This window comes from Amblyomma maculatum, chromosome 5 (assembly GCF_055883805.1).
Source record: "Amblyomma maculatum isolate TAMU_Amacu chromosome 5, ASM5588380v1, whole genome shotgun sequence".
Classification (NCBI taxonomy): Eukaryota; Metazoa; Arthropoda; class Arachnida; order Ixodida; family Ixodidae; genus Amblyomma; species Amblyomma maculatum.
The window spans coordinates 103,993,928-104,006,892 of NC_139348.1; the positions used below are offsets into that span (position 1 = coordinate 103,993,928).

General features: G+C 46.3%; 1 long non-coding RNA gene across 1 annotated transcript in view; it reads left to right on the forward strand.

The window, feature by feature from the left end:
• LOC146189089 (uncharacterized) overlaps window positions 1-12,748 on the forward strand; it is a 55,008-nt gene extending 42,260 nt beyond the window's left edge. Inside the window, exons 3-4 of the long non-coding RNA XR_014707270.1 lie at window positions 1,652-1,887; window positions 12,579-12,748. This is a non-coding gene — a long non-coding RNA (uncharacterized LOC146189089). The remainder of the gene's footprint in view (window positions 1-1,651; window positions 1,888-12,578) is intronic.
• Window positions 12,749-12,965: the final 217 nt, after the last annotated feature.

A 12,965-nucleotide genomic window follows, 5' to 3' on the forward strand; every position in this document is an offset into this window, starting at 1 on the left:
AGGGTTCCGGAGTAATTTAGACCACCTGGGGATCTTTAACATGCATTTGCATCCCACAGAACATGGACGCCTCTACGTTTCGCCTCCATCGAAACGCAGCCTCCCCGCCGGGGTAGTGAAATGGTAAGACGTCCGACTCCTGTGCCGGAGTACCCGGGTAAGAGCCCGACAACGGCGGCTGCGTTTCGATGGAGGCGAAACGAAGTGGAGTCCGTGTGCTGTGCGATGTCAGTGCACGTTAAAGATCCCCAGGCGGTCAAAATTAATCCCTAGCCCTCCACTACAGCTCCTCTTTCTCTCTTTCCACTTTAGCTCCCACCTTCCCCTCTTCCCTTACGGCGCGGTTGCGGTGTCCACAGAAAACAAGCGAGACAGTTACCGCGCCTTTCCCTTTCTATAAATAAATAAATCCTCTTCTATCAGCACGATGCAGCGGAGGTGGTTCAGCTACTGAGCCAGTAGCAGGCCGTGCATTTTCTTTTCCTTCTTCCTACAGCCGCAACAACAACAACAATGAAAAATTAGCGTGGGTTCTCATTGCTCGTGAACTTCATCGATTGCGCGTGAGCTGCAGTCACGTGGTCTTTCTGTGGGTATATAAAGAGGCGCGATAGGCGTGTGCGAACCGTAGTTGGTGAAGAAGAAGCGTGGAGGCTTGGCTCCGTCGAAAAATCGATGGATGCCCCCACTTGTGTATGACAGCAAAAGAAAGTACCTATTTTATGCCTGTTGCCTTGATTTTAAAGGAGGCAGTTCCCAAGCTTAACGTTTCGCTTCACTTTTTAGCCTTGTAAGAGTGGCCATGGGCTCGTGCTGGCTTATTACGTAACATGGATGTAGCCTCTCCACGAAACTAGTCAACTGCAAGATGGAAGGTAGATGAATTGGGGAGCTCGCTGCAAAACAGATGTTCCCATTTGAAAGGGTGGGTTCACGCGCATATGAAAGCCTTCGTCGCTAATTGTTCGGCTACGCCTGGAATTGGCAACGTCCAATCGGACCTGTATTGCGTGTCTCGTAAAGGTGCACTCAGGGTAACTCACACCCATTCGACATTCTCCGCCCATTTGGACATTGTAGGAATCAAATATTCCCACCAAGCAGCAGATATCGGCTTGTGCAATACTTCACTGAGTGTCAAAGTGAACCGCCTGTCGAACGGCAGCAGAAGCAGTCCACACTATGCGCAGGCTTGTTGAGGAATGTGAGATACTTCGAGTATATCTATCTCAGAACGACACTCCTTCCCTCCTGGAACTTGACATCCGTCTTACTCTTCATGGGAATAGGGCAACATGGCTGAACAAACCACTACATCACAGTACTGACCACATAAGCAACCGAAGTTGCCCCTATGCCGTTTTCGCCGTCTTGACCTTTCGCCAACTGCAATGAAAATTTACTTTGGATAAAATGATTGTAAATGTGATCAGTGAGTACTAAAGAAAATCGCATTGAAGTTTGAAGCTTCTTATCAAGGTAGCTCTGTTATTACCAGCGCTTTAAAGGCTGTATATCCGTACGAACCGGGGTACCCGAGTTTAAACCCAACCTCACCGGCCGCGTTTCTGCCTGCATAAGCAACCTAAATGGGCAGCAGCGACGGACTGGTTGGCTACGAGCCTGAATCCCGTGTGAATTTCTGCTGCAGGTCACGCTCTGTGAAATTGAACATGGCGCCCGTAACAGAGCTGCTTGGTGTCCACGTACTGAAGAATGCAAGTGTCACCGAGATACGTCACCTACCAAAGCACCCGTGACCTATTACGCCAGAGCAACGTCGTCTCAATCCCCTACAAAAGAATCGTTCCTTAACCTATCCCAGACATATTGGCAGCAGCGGCGGACTGACTACGAGGCATATTCTCTCATGAATTTTTGCTGAAGGTAAGTGTTTTTAAAGCACACTGCTGTACCTTTCTTACTCCCTTCTTATCCGTCACTGCTGTCAACATTTGAACTTGAATGTACGTTGCCTTTTGCGTGCCCACGATGACAAAGGTTGGTACAAAAATGAAGGAGCAAATGAGGGCTGATTATGCTAGTCTGAACGAGGAATTGCGTCAAGAGCTGAAGGTATTCCGCGAAAAAATGGAAAGAGAGCTCCGAGATGAGATTCACGAGCTTAGAAACGAACAGATGGAGCTTACGACAAGCCTGGAATACGGCCACATTACTGCTGGTGAACTGAAGAAAAACCTGGAAGCTGCCCCGCCGCAGTGGTGTAGTGGTAAGACGCCCGACTACTGGGCCGGAGTACCTGGGTTCGAACCCGATCTCGCTGGCTGCGTTTCGATGGAGGCGAAACAAAGAGGCGTCCATGTGCTGTGCGAGGCTAACGAGCGGGTGCTCCTGCGCCTGCTCACCAATACAATGTTGTGCCCGGCTACTCTAAAACATTTTGATCCGCAATTTGATGGGCTGTGCTCGCATTGTGGGGAGGTGTCTGACACCTACCACATGGTGTGGGCCTGCCAGAAAAACCCATCTTTGCCCCCTATCCCCAGCCCCGCCGGGGTGGTGCAGTGGTAAGACGCCCGACCACTGTGCCGGAGTTCCCGGGTTCGAACCCGACCACGGCGGCTGCGTTTCGATGGAGGCGAGACGAAGTGGCGTCCGTGTGCTGTGCGATGTCAGCGCACGTTAAAGATCCCCAGGTGGTCGAAATTACTCCGTGGCCCTCCACTACGGCTCCCCTTTCTCTCTATCCACTTTCACTCCCACCTTCATCCCTTCCCTTACGGCGCGGTTCAGGTGTCCACAGAGCAAGTGTGACAGATACTGCGCCTTTCCCTTCCTATGAACCAACCAACCAACCAAACAAGAAGTGAATCAAGCAACAGAAGCAACCAACAGCAGCATCCGTGCTTTCGCATTGCTCCAACGTACATTCTGCAGTGCTCATTAATTCCCCGCCTCTCGCTTTCCTCTCTTTTCCTGCTCCTTCAAACAACGGCTAGGGTGCATTTTTGCACCCACCCGATGCAAAGGGGAAAGCCACATCATCATCAGCATTATCATCATAGCAGACCCGTGCATTTTCTCTTCCTTTTTGCTACAGCCGCAACAACAAAAACAGCACAGACATCGCACAGCACACGGACGCCTCTTCGTTTCGCCTCGCGGAGAGACATCGGCGAAATCTGTGATTTCGACTAATTGTGAAACGCACTAAAAAACGGTACACTACGGCCGCCACTATGAAAAATTAGCGTGGGTTCTCATTGCACGTGAACTTCATCGATTGCGCGTGAGCTCCAGTCACGTGGTCTTTCTGTGGGTATATAAAGAGGCGCGATAGGCGTGTGCGACCCGTAGTTGGTGAAGAAGCGTGGAGGGTTGGCTACGTCGAAAAATCGATGGATTACCCCACCTCTGTATGAAATCAAAAGAAAGCACCTATTTTATGTCTGTTGCCTTGGCTTTAAAGGAGGCAGTTCCGAAGCTTAACCCTTCGCTTCACCTTTTAGCGTTGTAAGAGTGGCCATGGGCTCGTGCTATCTTATTACGTGGTATGGATGTAGCCTGTCCACGAAACAAGTCAACTGCAAGATGGAAGTACAGTGAACTAGAATATTCTAGTTCACTGTAATGGAAGGTACATGAATTCGGAATCTCGCTGCAAAACAGATGTTTGCATTTGAATGGTGGGCTCACGCGCATATGAAAGCCTTCGTCACTAATTGTGCGGTTACGCCTGGAATTGGCAACGTCCGATCAGACCTATATTGCGTGTCTTGTATAGGTGCACCCAGGGTAAGTCACATCCATTCGACATTCTCCGGTCATATGGACATTGTGGGAACCAAATATTCCCACTACGCCGAGGATATCAGCTTGTGCAGTACTTCCCTGAGCATCAAAGTGAACCGCCCGTCGAACGGCAGCGGAAGCAGTCCACACTATGCGTAAGCTTGTTGAGGAATGTGAGATACTTCGAGTATATCTATCTCAGAACGACACTCCTTCCCTCCTGGAACTTGACATCTATCTTACTCTTCATGGGAATAGGACACCATGGCTGAACAAACCACTACATCACAGTACTGCCCACATAAGCAACCGAAGGTACCCCTATGCCGTTTTCGCCGTCTTGACCTTTCGCCAACTGCAATGAAAATTTACTTTGGATAAAATGCTTGTAAATGTGATCAGTGAGTACTAAATGTAATCCCATTGAGGTTTCAAGCGTCTTATCAAGGTAGCTCTGTTATTACGAGCGCTTTAAAGGCTGTATAAACGAACAAACCGGGAAACCCGAGTTCAAACCCAACCTCACCGGCCGCGTTTCTACCTACATAAGCAAACTAAATGGGCAGCAGCGACAGATTGGTTGGCTACGATCCTGAATCCCATGTGAATTTCTGCTGCAGGTCACGCTCTGCGTAATTGAACATGGCGCCCGTAACAGAGCTGGTTGATGTTCACGTATTGAAGAATGCAAGTGTCACCGAGACGCGTCATCTACCGAAGCAACCGTGACCTATTACGCCAGAGCTACGTCGTCTCAGCCCCCTACAAAATAATCGTTCCTTACCCTATCCCTGTCAAACTGGCAGCAGCGCCGCACTGAATACGAGGCTTATTTTCTCATGAATTTCTGCTGAAGGTTAGCGTTTTTAAAGCACACTGCTGTACCATTCTTACTCCCTTCTTATCCATCACTGCTGTAAACATTAGAACTTGAACATACGTTTCATTTTGCGTGTCCACGATGACAAAGGTTTGATCCGCAATTTGACGGGCTGTGCTCGCATTGTGGGGAGGTGTCTGACACCTACCACATGGTGTGGGCCTGCCAGAAAAACCCATCTTTTCCCCCTATCCCCAACCCCACCCGAGAGAACTGGGAGGCGACCCTGTCCGGCTGCTGCACCCTAGAGGCCCAAAAGGTATTTAACGCAGCGCGCCCGAGCTGCGGCAAACGCCAATGGAGTGCCTGCCTATGCATCCCATCTAGTGTATATACCTCTATGTAATATAATAATTGTTTTCACCACCACCACCCCATGTCAGTACATGTTAAAGATCCCCAGGTGGTCGAAATTACTCCGTAGCCCTCCACTACGGCTCCCCTTTCTCTCCCACTTTCACTCCCGCCTTCATTAGTGAATGAGAAGCTTGATTTCACAGATTCAGAACCCATTTATGTAAATTTCACCTCTACCCATCTATGAAAACGCTTCTTGGAATGGTCGTAAAAAAAAATAAAAATAAAAAAACATAGGTGGAAATCTGTCTGGATATTCAACGGGAAAATATTCACGACACGCGCCTATGATGCCTCTATGGTCTTCTGAGCAAGGTTTTGCCGAGCACACCTATCGTGTTAGCCTCATTCACTCGTAAACCTGAGACTTTTTCTCATTGACAATAGGCAGTTTGCCTTGCCTGAATCTATCAGCATTTACGAATATTCCTGTAAATCTATTGCTCACATGAATACACGTTCAGCTAGAGATAACAAAGATGACATTGATCACTTATTGAACCAGTTTTCGTTCAGGTTCACCCATGTAATGCTAACCGAAACGCGGTATTATCGAAGCTTTGACATGGTCGAATTGGATGGTTACAAATATGCTTTTTTAATTAAATCGCCTAGACAAGCGTTGGGGAGGTATTGCTGTACACGTAATATCAAATAAAAATTGTGAGTTTTGGTACCCGATTTCAGTACAGTAACGAATGATTATTAAATATTAACATTAAAATCCGGAGATCAAATAATAGCCGCGTTATATCGTTCACTAATTGGAAATATTACATCCTTCACTGACTTTTTCATGCCTTCTTCGAATTTGTATCAGGAAACAACTTTTCGTACTTACAGTGATGATGTCAATGTCAGCATTTTGGATGAGGAAACCTGCAATCAATGTTATCCCCGTGTTACTGTCGTCTGGATTTGTCAATTTAATTACATCGCTGAAAAGAATACTACGACTCCATCCGCACTTGGCTTAAATATTAGAAATGCTCAAACCATCGTATACAGTGCGGCACATTAACTTCTCACGTAACTCATCATTGCCCAACTTTTATGACATACTCAAATGCTTCACAGCCAAGCAATTCGCATCACTAACCCATATTTTTCCAGACCATTACCGAGGCCACAACAGAGTCATTCAAATAAGAAACGTTATCACAGAGCTGATTGCCTGTCCTCGATATAAACAGTGCAAATGATACATGCAATGCATTCATTAATCAGTTTATTTTTGCGGCCGAATAAGACATGTAAAGATTTATGTAAAATATAAAAGTGGTGACAAAAGCCTCCCAATAAGCTTACAGGCTCATATCAATACTTACGTTATTTTCTAAAGGCCTTGAAAAAGTTATTGCATGTCGCCTAATGTATTTCTTTGGTTAGTGGTTTGTGAGGTTTAACGTCCCAAGGCGGCTCGGGCTATGAGAGACGCCGTAGAGGAGGACTCCAGAAATTTCGACCACCTGGGGTTCTTTAACGTGCACTGACATCGTACAGCACACGGGCGCCTTGCTTTTCGCAGTCATGGCAAAGCGGCCGCCGAGGCCGGGATTCGATCCCGCGTCCTTGGGATCAGTAGCCGAGCTCCGTAGCACTGTGCAACCTCGGCGGGGCGACAGATGACTGAAGATGTTATAACATATCGCCAATTTGGTTTCCGAAAAAGCAGGTAGACTGAATGCGCTGTGTTAGAACGTAATAAAAAATCTTGCAAATGAATTAAAACATTAAGTACTCTGTGGCAACCTTTTCTCGAATTTTTACGAAGCATTCGATTGTCTTGACTACAGTATCGTCATCCAATTCTGCTGGAATTGCTAAACTCTTGCCTCTCATACAGACAACTGTGTAAACGTATTTACATAATCAGACATCAGATATCATCCAAATAAAATGCCCAGTACCTCAGCAAGCGTATTAGGCCCCCTCTTGTTTATTATATGTCTAATTATTATTTTACAAACTGATTATTTTGTTCATATAGTTATATATCCGGATGATAGTACACTGCTCAAGACTGTTTCAAATATAGATAATCCATTAGTGAAATGTAATGACCTACTGAGGATGGTGTCATTGTGGTTAAAAATAAGCAACATGAAAATAAATCCTCTCAAGACAAAAGCAGATCCTATTCCGAGCCAGAAATAAAGAAGTGCCAATAAATGTACCCTGAACTTGGGGCGCGACCGAATACAAATCGTTAATGAACATGATATTTGGGGTGTATTCTTCTTCTCACCTAAACTAGGGGACTCACATTTATTACCTGTACAATGATAACAATAATAAAAATAGGTTCACAGGAAAAGGAAGGCGGGATATCTGTCGGACGTCTGTGACACCTGAACCGCGCCTTAAAGGGAAGGGAGGAAGGTAGGAGTGGGAGTGGAAAGAAAGGAAGAGGGGCTGTAGTGGAGGGCTCCGGAGTAATTTAGACCACCTGTGGATCTTTAACATGCATTTGCATCCCACAGCACATGGACGCCTCTACGTTTCGCCTCCATCGAAACACCGCCTCCGCGCCGGGGTGGTGCAGTGGTAAGATTCATCAAAAGAAGTCATAAGCTAGCCCTTTGTTTCATAACCTGCCGGCCTCCCCACGAATCAGAGCCGAAGTAGGATCGTCCGCACGTTTAGCCGGCGCCGTGACGTCACCCTACATGCATGCGCCGTTCAGAAACGGCGTTATGACGTCATCCTTCAAGGCAGCTGCCTTTCTCGCCTCATGGGGGACGTTCACAGAAAGTGTGACCAGAAAACGTTCCTCGCATTGACACTTAAAAAGAAAAAATACCTGCCTTTACTGGCAATCGAGCCAGTATCCCTCCAATTCCCAGCCGAGCGGGCAAACCACTATACTCCACGCCGGGATCGTAGGAAACAGATCGCAAATTTCCTTGTGTAGTATAAAGATAATAGTAGCGATGACAATGACAATGCAGTTAGTGATATTAATATTATTAGCGATGACAATTTGACGGTACATTTATTTAAAAATGATAAAGGTGATAACAGTGATTGTGGTTATGATGATAGTAGTGATGACAATGACGATGCAGTTCGTGAAAACACTGCTGTAAAATGGCTTTCGCCGTTCCCGCACTTAAGCCAGGTTCAGCGCGGTCCTGTAATTTTTTTAGAACTATCTCTGCCGAAAAAATAATCGCAGAACCAAATAAGGTTAGTAATGGTTTCGCAACGATATCGTTGCGATAAACGGCGCCTTTGTTTCTTCGCCTAATCGCGATACTGAAATGAGCGATTTAAAATTGATATAAAATTTTCATCGCAGCTTCCTTCACAATTTTTTGCTTGCTGCATGCTAATTACCTCAAATAGGTCATTATCTAGGCGTGCTCTAGGTTTTGCGCATTGCCATAATGCTGTACGTCCACAGTCTAACGGCTGGTTTTCGCATAACTAACATTTCGATGGCTGATTAGGGGCTCTCGGGACTGACAGTCTGCACGATGGTAGCCAAATTTAAACGATAGCAAAACAGAATTTTCCCCTTGATATATGCTCTGATAATGCTGACAATGAAGACGAGGTTTACCCACTGTTTATTTTTCTCTTGAACCCGGAAATTAGTCATACGAAAAATTTCTGGTTGATTTCACAATCCAAAGAGTATGATTTGCACAATTTGTAAATAACGTCCAGTGCTAACATGCGCCCGCGACTTTGGGCATACGATGTTCAAGGGTCATGATACATGTTTGTTTTAAGGGAAGAAAAATACCTTTTCGGTTAGTGTTATCTGCAAGCCACTGTTACTGCATAGAAAGGGCTAAGTTGTTCCGGCAAAGAGCTTCATGATGCGGGAGTTATGGGCATAATTGTTTTTCCTTCAAAACATCGTTTTTCAAGCTTGCCACGTCTACTGGCTGCGAAGTGTTAACGGTAGGGTCTATACAAGTGCTTTCGCACTGAGATGAGAAACACGGTCGCATTAAACAACACTGGAACTTTAAGACTAGCGGTCATTGTCCGAGCAAACGATACCACTACATCGGGGCGGCAACATAGGAGGCTTTTTTGTACATGATCACATATTGCATTGTCTTGTACCTTTTCTGCTCATCGCACCCCTTATGTAATACCCCGCGAGGGGTCTTTAAGGTAATGAAATGAAAATGAAATGAATTGAATGATGGTAAGGCCACGAAGGCACTGTCATGAGACACTTCAGTGTGACATTAGGGAAGAGCGAAGAAATATTATGAGATGCGTTTAGGCGTGAAGACACTATCAAAATTACAACTATGTGCAGTCAAAAAACAAAAGGATAGCAAATCATTGCAGCGGAAAATCGGCAGCCGGACGCAGTGAATACCTATTATTAAGAGCACATCCATAATTTTTTAGTCGAATTTAATGTTTCATGCTGATGACGGCTTTGCACCCGCCAACAAGGCGATGCCACACGAGTTATTGAAACAAGAATAAAAAAAAAAGAACGCAGCGAAAATTTTCTCGCTTTTGCCCACTAAAGCGCAATACATTGAATAACGTGCGCGGGATGTTTAGTGTGAGTGCAAGCACTTTTGACCACTGGTTGCAATGCTTGCCGCTCGCAATCGGATCCGTTTGCTTTATCCTACTGCTGCATGCATGCACCTACTTTCTTTTGCTTCATCTTTATGTAAAACGAAACCGGTGGAGTTGACGATCTTTTTGTTGAAACCAGCGATGAACCACGCGGAGAGCCTCGTGTCGTACCTTAGCGCAGACAGCTCGAAATGGCCGCCAGTGCACGCTGCGATAGCGGTTATATTCGTGCGCAGTTTTCAATTTTCACTGTCTACAGACAGTGGAGCAATGTAATTCTGCTGATTATGGCAGCGCTCGGGGGAGACGCTTAGCTCTGCAAGCCCGTCTCCCGCGCTGTGATGACGGGTGCCTACAGCCAACGTTGCAAACACTATGTATCTATCGTTCAGCAAGTGAAGTAGCGTTTCAAGCAAGTCTAGCCTTTAATATCTGCGTTAATCATTGAAATGCGCTCGAATTCTCACCAGCCGCCCTGATTGAACTAGGAATAAAACAATACTACCTTTAATGGTCCAGCCAGGAAGACTAAAATATTTTAAGCATGGCTTGAACCGAGTGACAGAGCGAAAGCTGAGTGTTGCAGCGATATAGCCTGTGTAACACCCGCTTTCAATCCGCGGCTTTTAATGCGAAAACATTACTTCGCTATGTTCAATTTCTGTCCGCAGACTGTGTCTGTAGACCATGTCCGCAGGCCGTGTCCGCAGACCGTGTCCACAGGACCTGTCCGCAAAATTTGTCCGCAGCAGATGTGAGTAATTGAGAAGTGATAAAGGGTAATGGAGTGGTGTAAATCGATAGAGGGTGACGTAATGTTGCGACCGAAAAAATAACAAGGCCGATAAGTTAACTAGGTAATTATTTAGAATAGCTGGTTAACAGGAAAGGAAAGGCGCAGTGTTTGCCACGCTTGTATCTTACACCTGAATCGCGCCGTAAGAGAAAACTGATTGATTTATAGGAAGAGAAAGGCGCGGTAACTGTCTTACTTGTTTTCTGTGGACACCTCAACCACGCCGTAAGGGAAGGGAGGAAGGCGGGATTGAAAGTGAAAAGAGAGAAAGAGGAGCCGTAATGGAGGGCTAGCGAGTAATGTCGACCACCTGGGGATCTTTAACGTGCGCTGACATCGCACAGCACACGGACGCCTTTTCGTTTCGCCTCCAATCGCCGTAAGAGAAGGGAGGAATGTGGGCGTGAAAGCGGAATGAGAGAAAGGGGTGCTGTACTGGATATGACGTTACATAACCGGAAGTAGAGCCGAAAAAGGGCATAGAAAGAGATTTGCGCGCAATCTGAAAGTACCAAAGACTAAAATGGGCAAACTAGAAGTGAATCAAGCAACAGAAGCAACCAGAACCAACCAACAGCAGCATCCGTGTTTTCGCATTGCTCCAATGTAGATTCTGCAGTGGTCTTTAATTCCCCCCTCCCCTCCCAACTTTCCTCTCTTTTTTTGCCCCTTCAAATAACGGCTAGGGTGCATTTTTGCGCCCACCCGATGCAAAGAGGAAAGCCACATCATCACCACCACCACCATCATCATCATCATCATCATCATCATCATCATAGCAGACCCGTGCATTTTCCTTTCCATTTTTGCTACAGCCCCAACAACAAAAACAGCACAGACATCGCGCAGCACACGGACGCCTCTTCGTTTCACTTCGCGGAGAGACATGGGCGAAATCTGTGATTGCGACTAGTAGTGCAACGCACACACAAAAAAAAAACGGAACACTGCGGCCACCACTATGAAAAATTAGCGTAAGGTTCTCATTGCACGTGAAGTTCATCGATTGCGCGTGAGCTGCAGTCACGTGGTCTTTCTGTGGGTATATAAAGAGGCGTGATCGGCGTGTGCGACCCGTAGTTGGTGAAGAAGAAGCGTGGAGGGTTGGCTCCGTCGAAAAATCGATGGATTACCCCACCTCTGTATGAAACCAAAAGGAAGTACCTATTTTATGCCTGTTGCCTTGGTTTTAAAGGAGGCAGTTCCCAAGCTTAACCCTTCGCTTCACCTTTTAGCGTTGTAAGAGTGGCCATGGGCTCGTGCTGGCTTATTACGTGATATAGATGTAGCCTCTCCACTGCAAGATGGAAGGTAGACGAATTGGGGAGCTCACTGCAAAACAGATGTTCGCATTTGAAAGGGTGGGTTCACGCGCATATGAAAGCCTTCGTCACTAAGTGTGCGGCTACTCCTGGAATTGGCAACGTCCGATCGAACATATATTGCATGTCTCATAAAGGTGCACCCAGGGTAAGTCACATCCATTCGACGCTCTCCGGCCATTTGGGCATTGTGGGCACCAAATATGCCCACTACGTAGAAGACTTCGGCTTGTGCGATACTTCCCTGAGCGTCAAAGTGAACCGCCTGTCGAAAGGCAGCAGAAGCAGTCCACACTATGCACAGGCTTGTTGAGGAATGTGAGATACTTCGAGTATATCTATCTCAGAACGACATTCCTACCCTCCTGGAACTTGCCATTATGCTTGTTTGAACTCGAGAATTTGCTACCTTATGCGCTTCTTGGGAACGGGACAGCATGGCCGAGGAAATTATTTCATCACAGTACTGCCTCAGAACGATATCGCTCTCAGAACGACACCTCTATCCTCCTGGAATTTGCCATCTATCTTACTCTTTATGGGAATAGGATACCATGGCTGAACAAACCACTACATCACATTACTGCCCACATAAGCAACCGAAGTTGCCCCTATGCCGTTTTCGCCGCCTTGACCTTTCGCCAACTGCAATGAAAATTTACTCTGGATAAAATGATTGTAAATGTAATCAGTGAGTACTAAATGTAATCCCATTGAGGTTTCAAGCTTCTTATCAAGGTAGCTCTGTTATTACGAGCGCTTTAAAGGCTGTATAAATGAACGAACCGGGGTACCCGAGTTCAAACCAAACCTCACTGGCCGCGTTTCTGCCTGCATAAGCAACCTAAATGGGCAGCAGCGACGGACTGGCTGGCTACGAGCCTGAATCCCATGTGAATTTCTGCTGCAGGTCACGCTCTGTGAAATTGAACATGGCGCCCGTAACAGAGCTGCTTGGTGTCCACGTACTGAAGAATGCAAGTGTCACCGAGACACGCCATCTACCAAAGCAACCGTGACCTATTACGCCAGAGCTACGTCGTTTCAGCCCCCTACAAAAGAATTGTTCCTTAACCTATCCCTGACAAACTGGCAGCAGCGGCGGACTGAATGCGAGGCTTATTCGAATACCTCATGAATTTCTGCTGAAGGTTAGTGTTTTTAAAGCACACTGCTGTACCTTTCTTATACTTTCTTCTTATCCGTCACTGCTGTCAACATTTGAACTTGGATGTACGTTGCATTTTGCGTGCAAACGATGACAAAGGTTGGTACACAAATGAAGGAGCAAATGAAG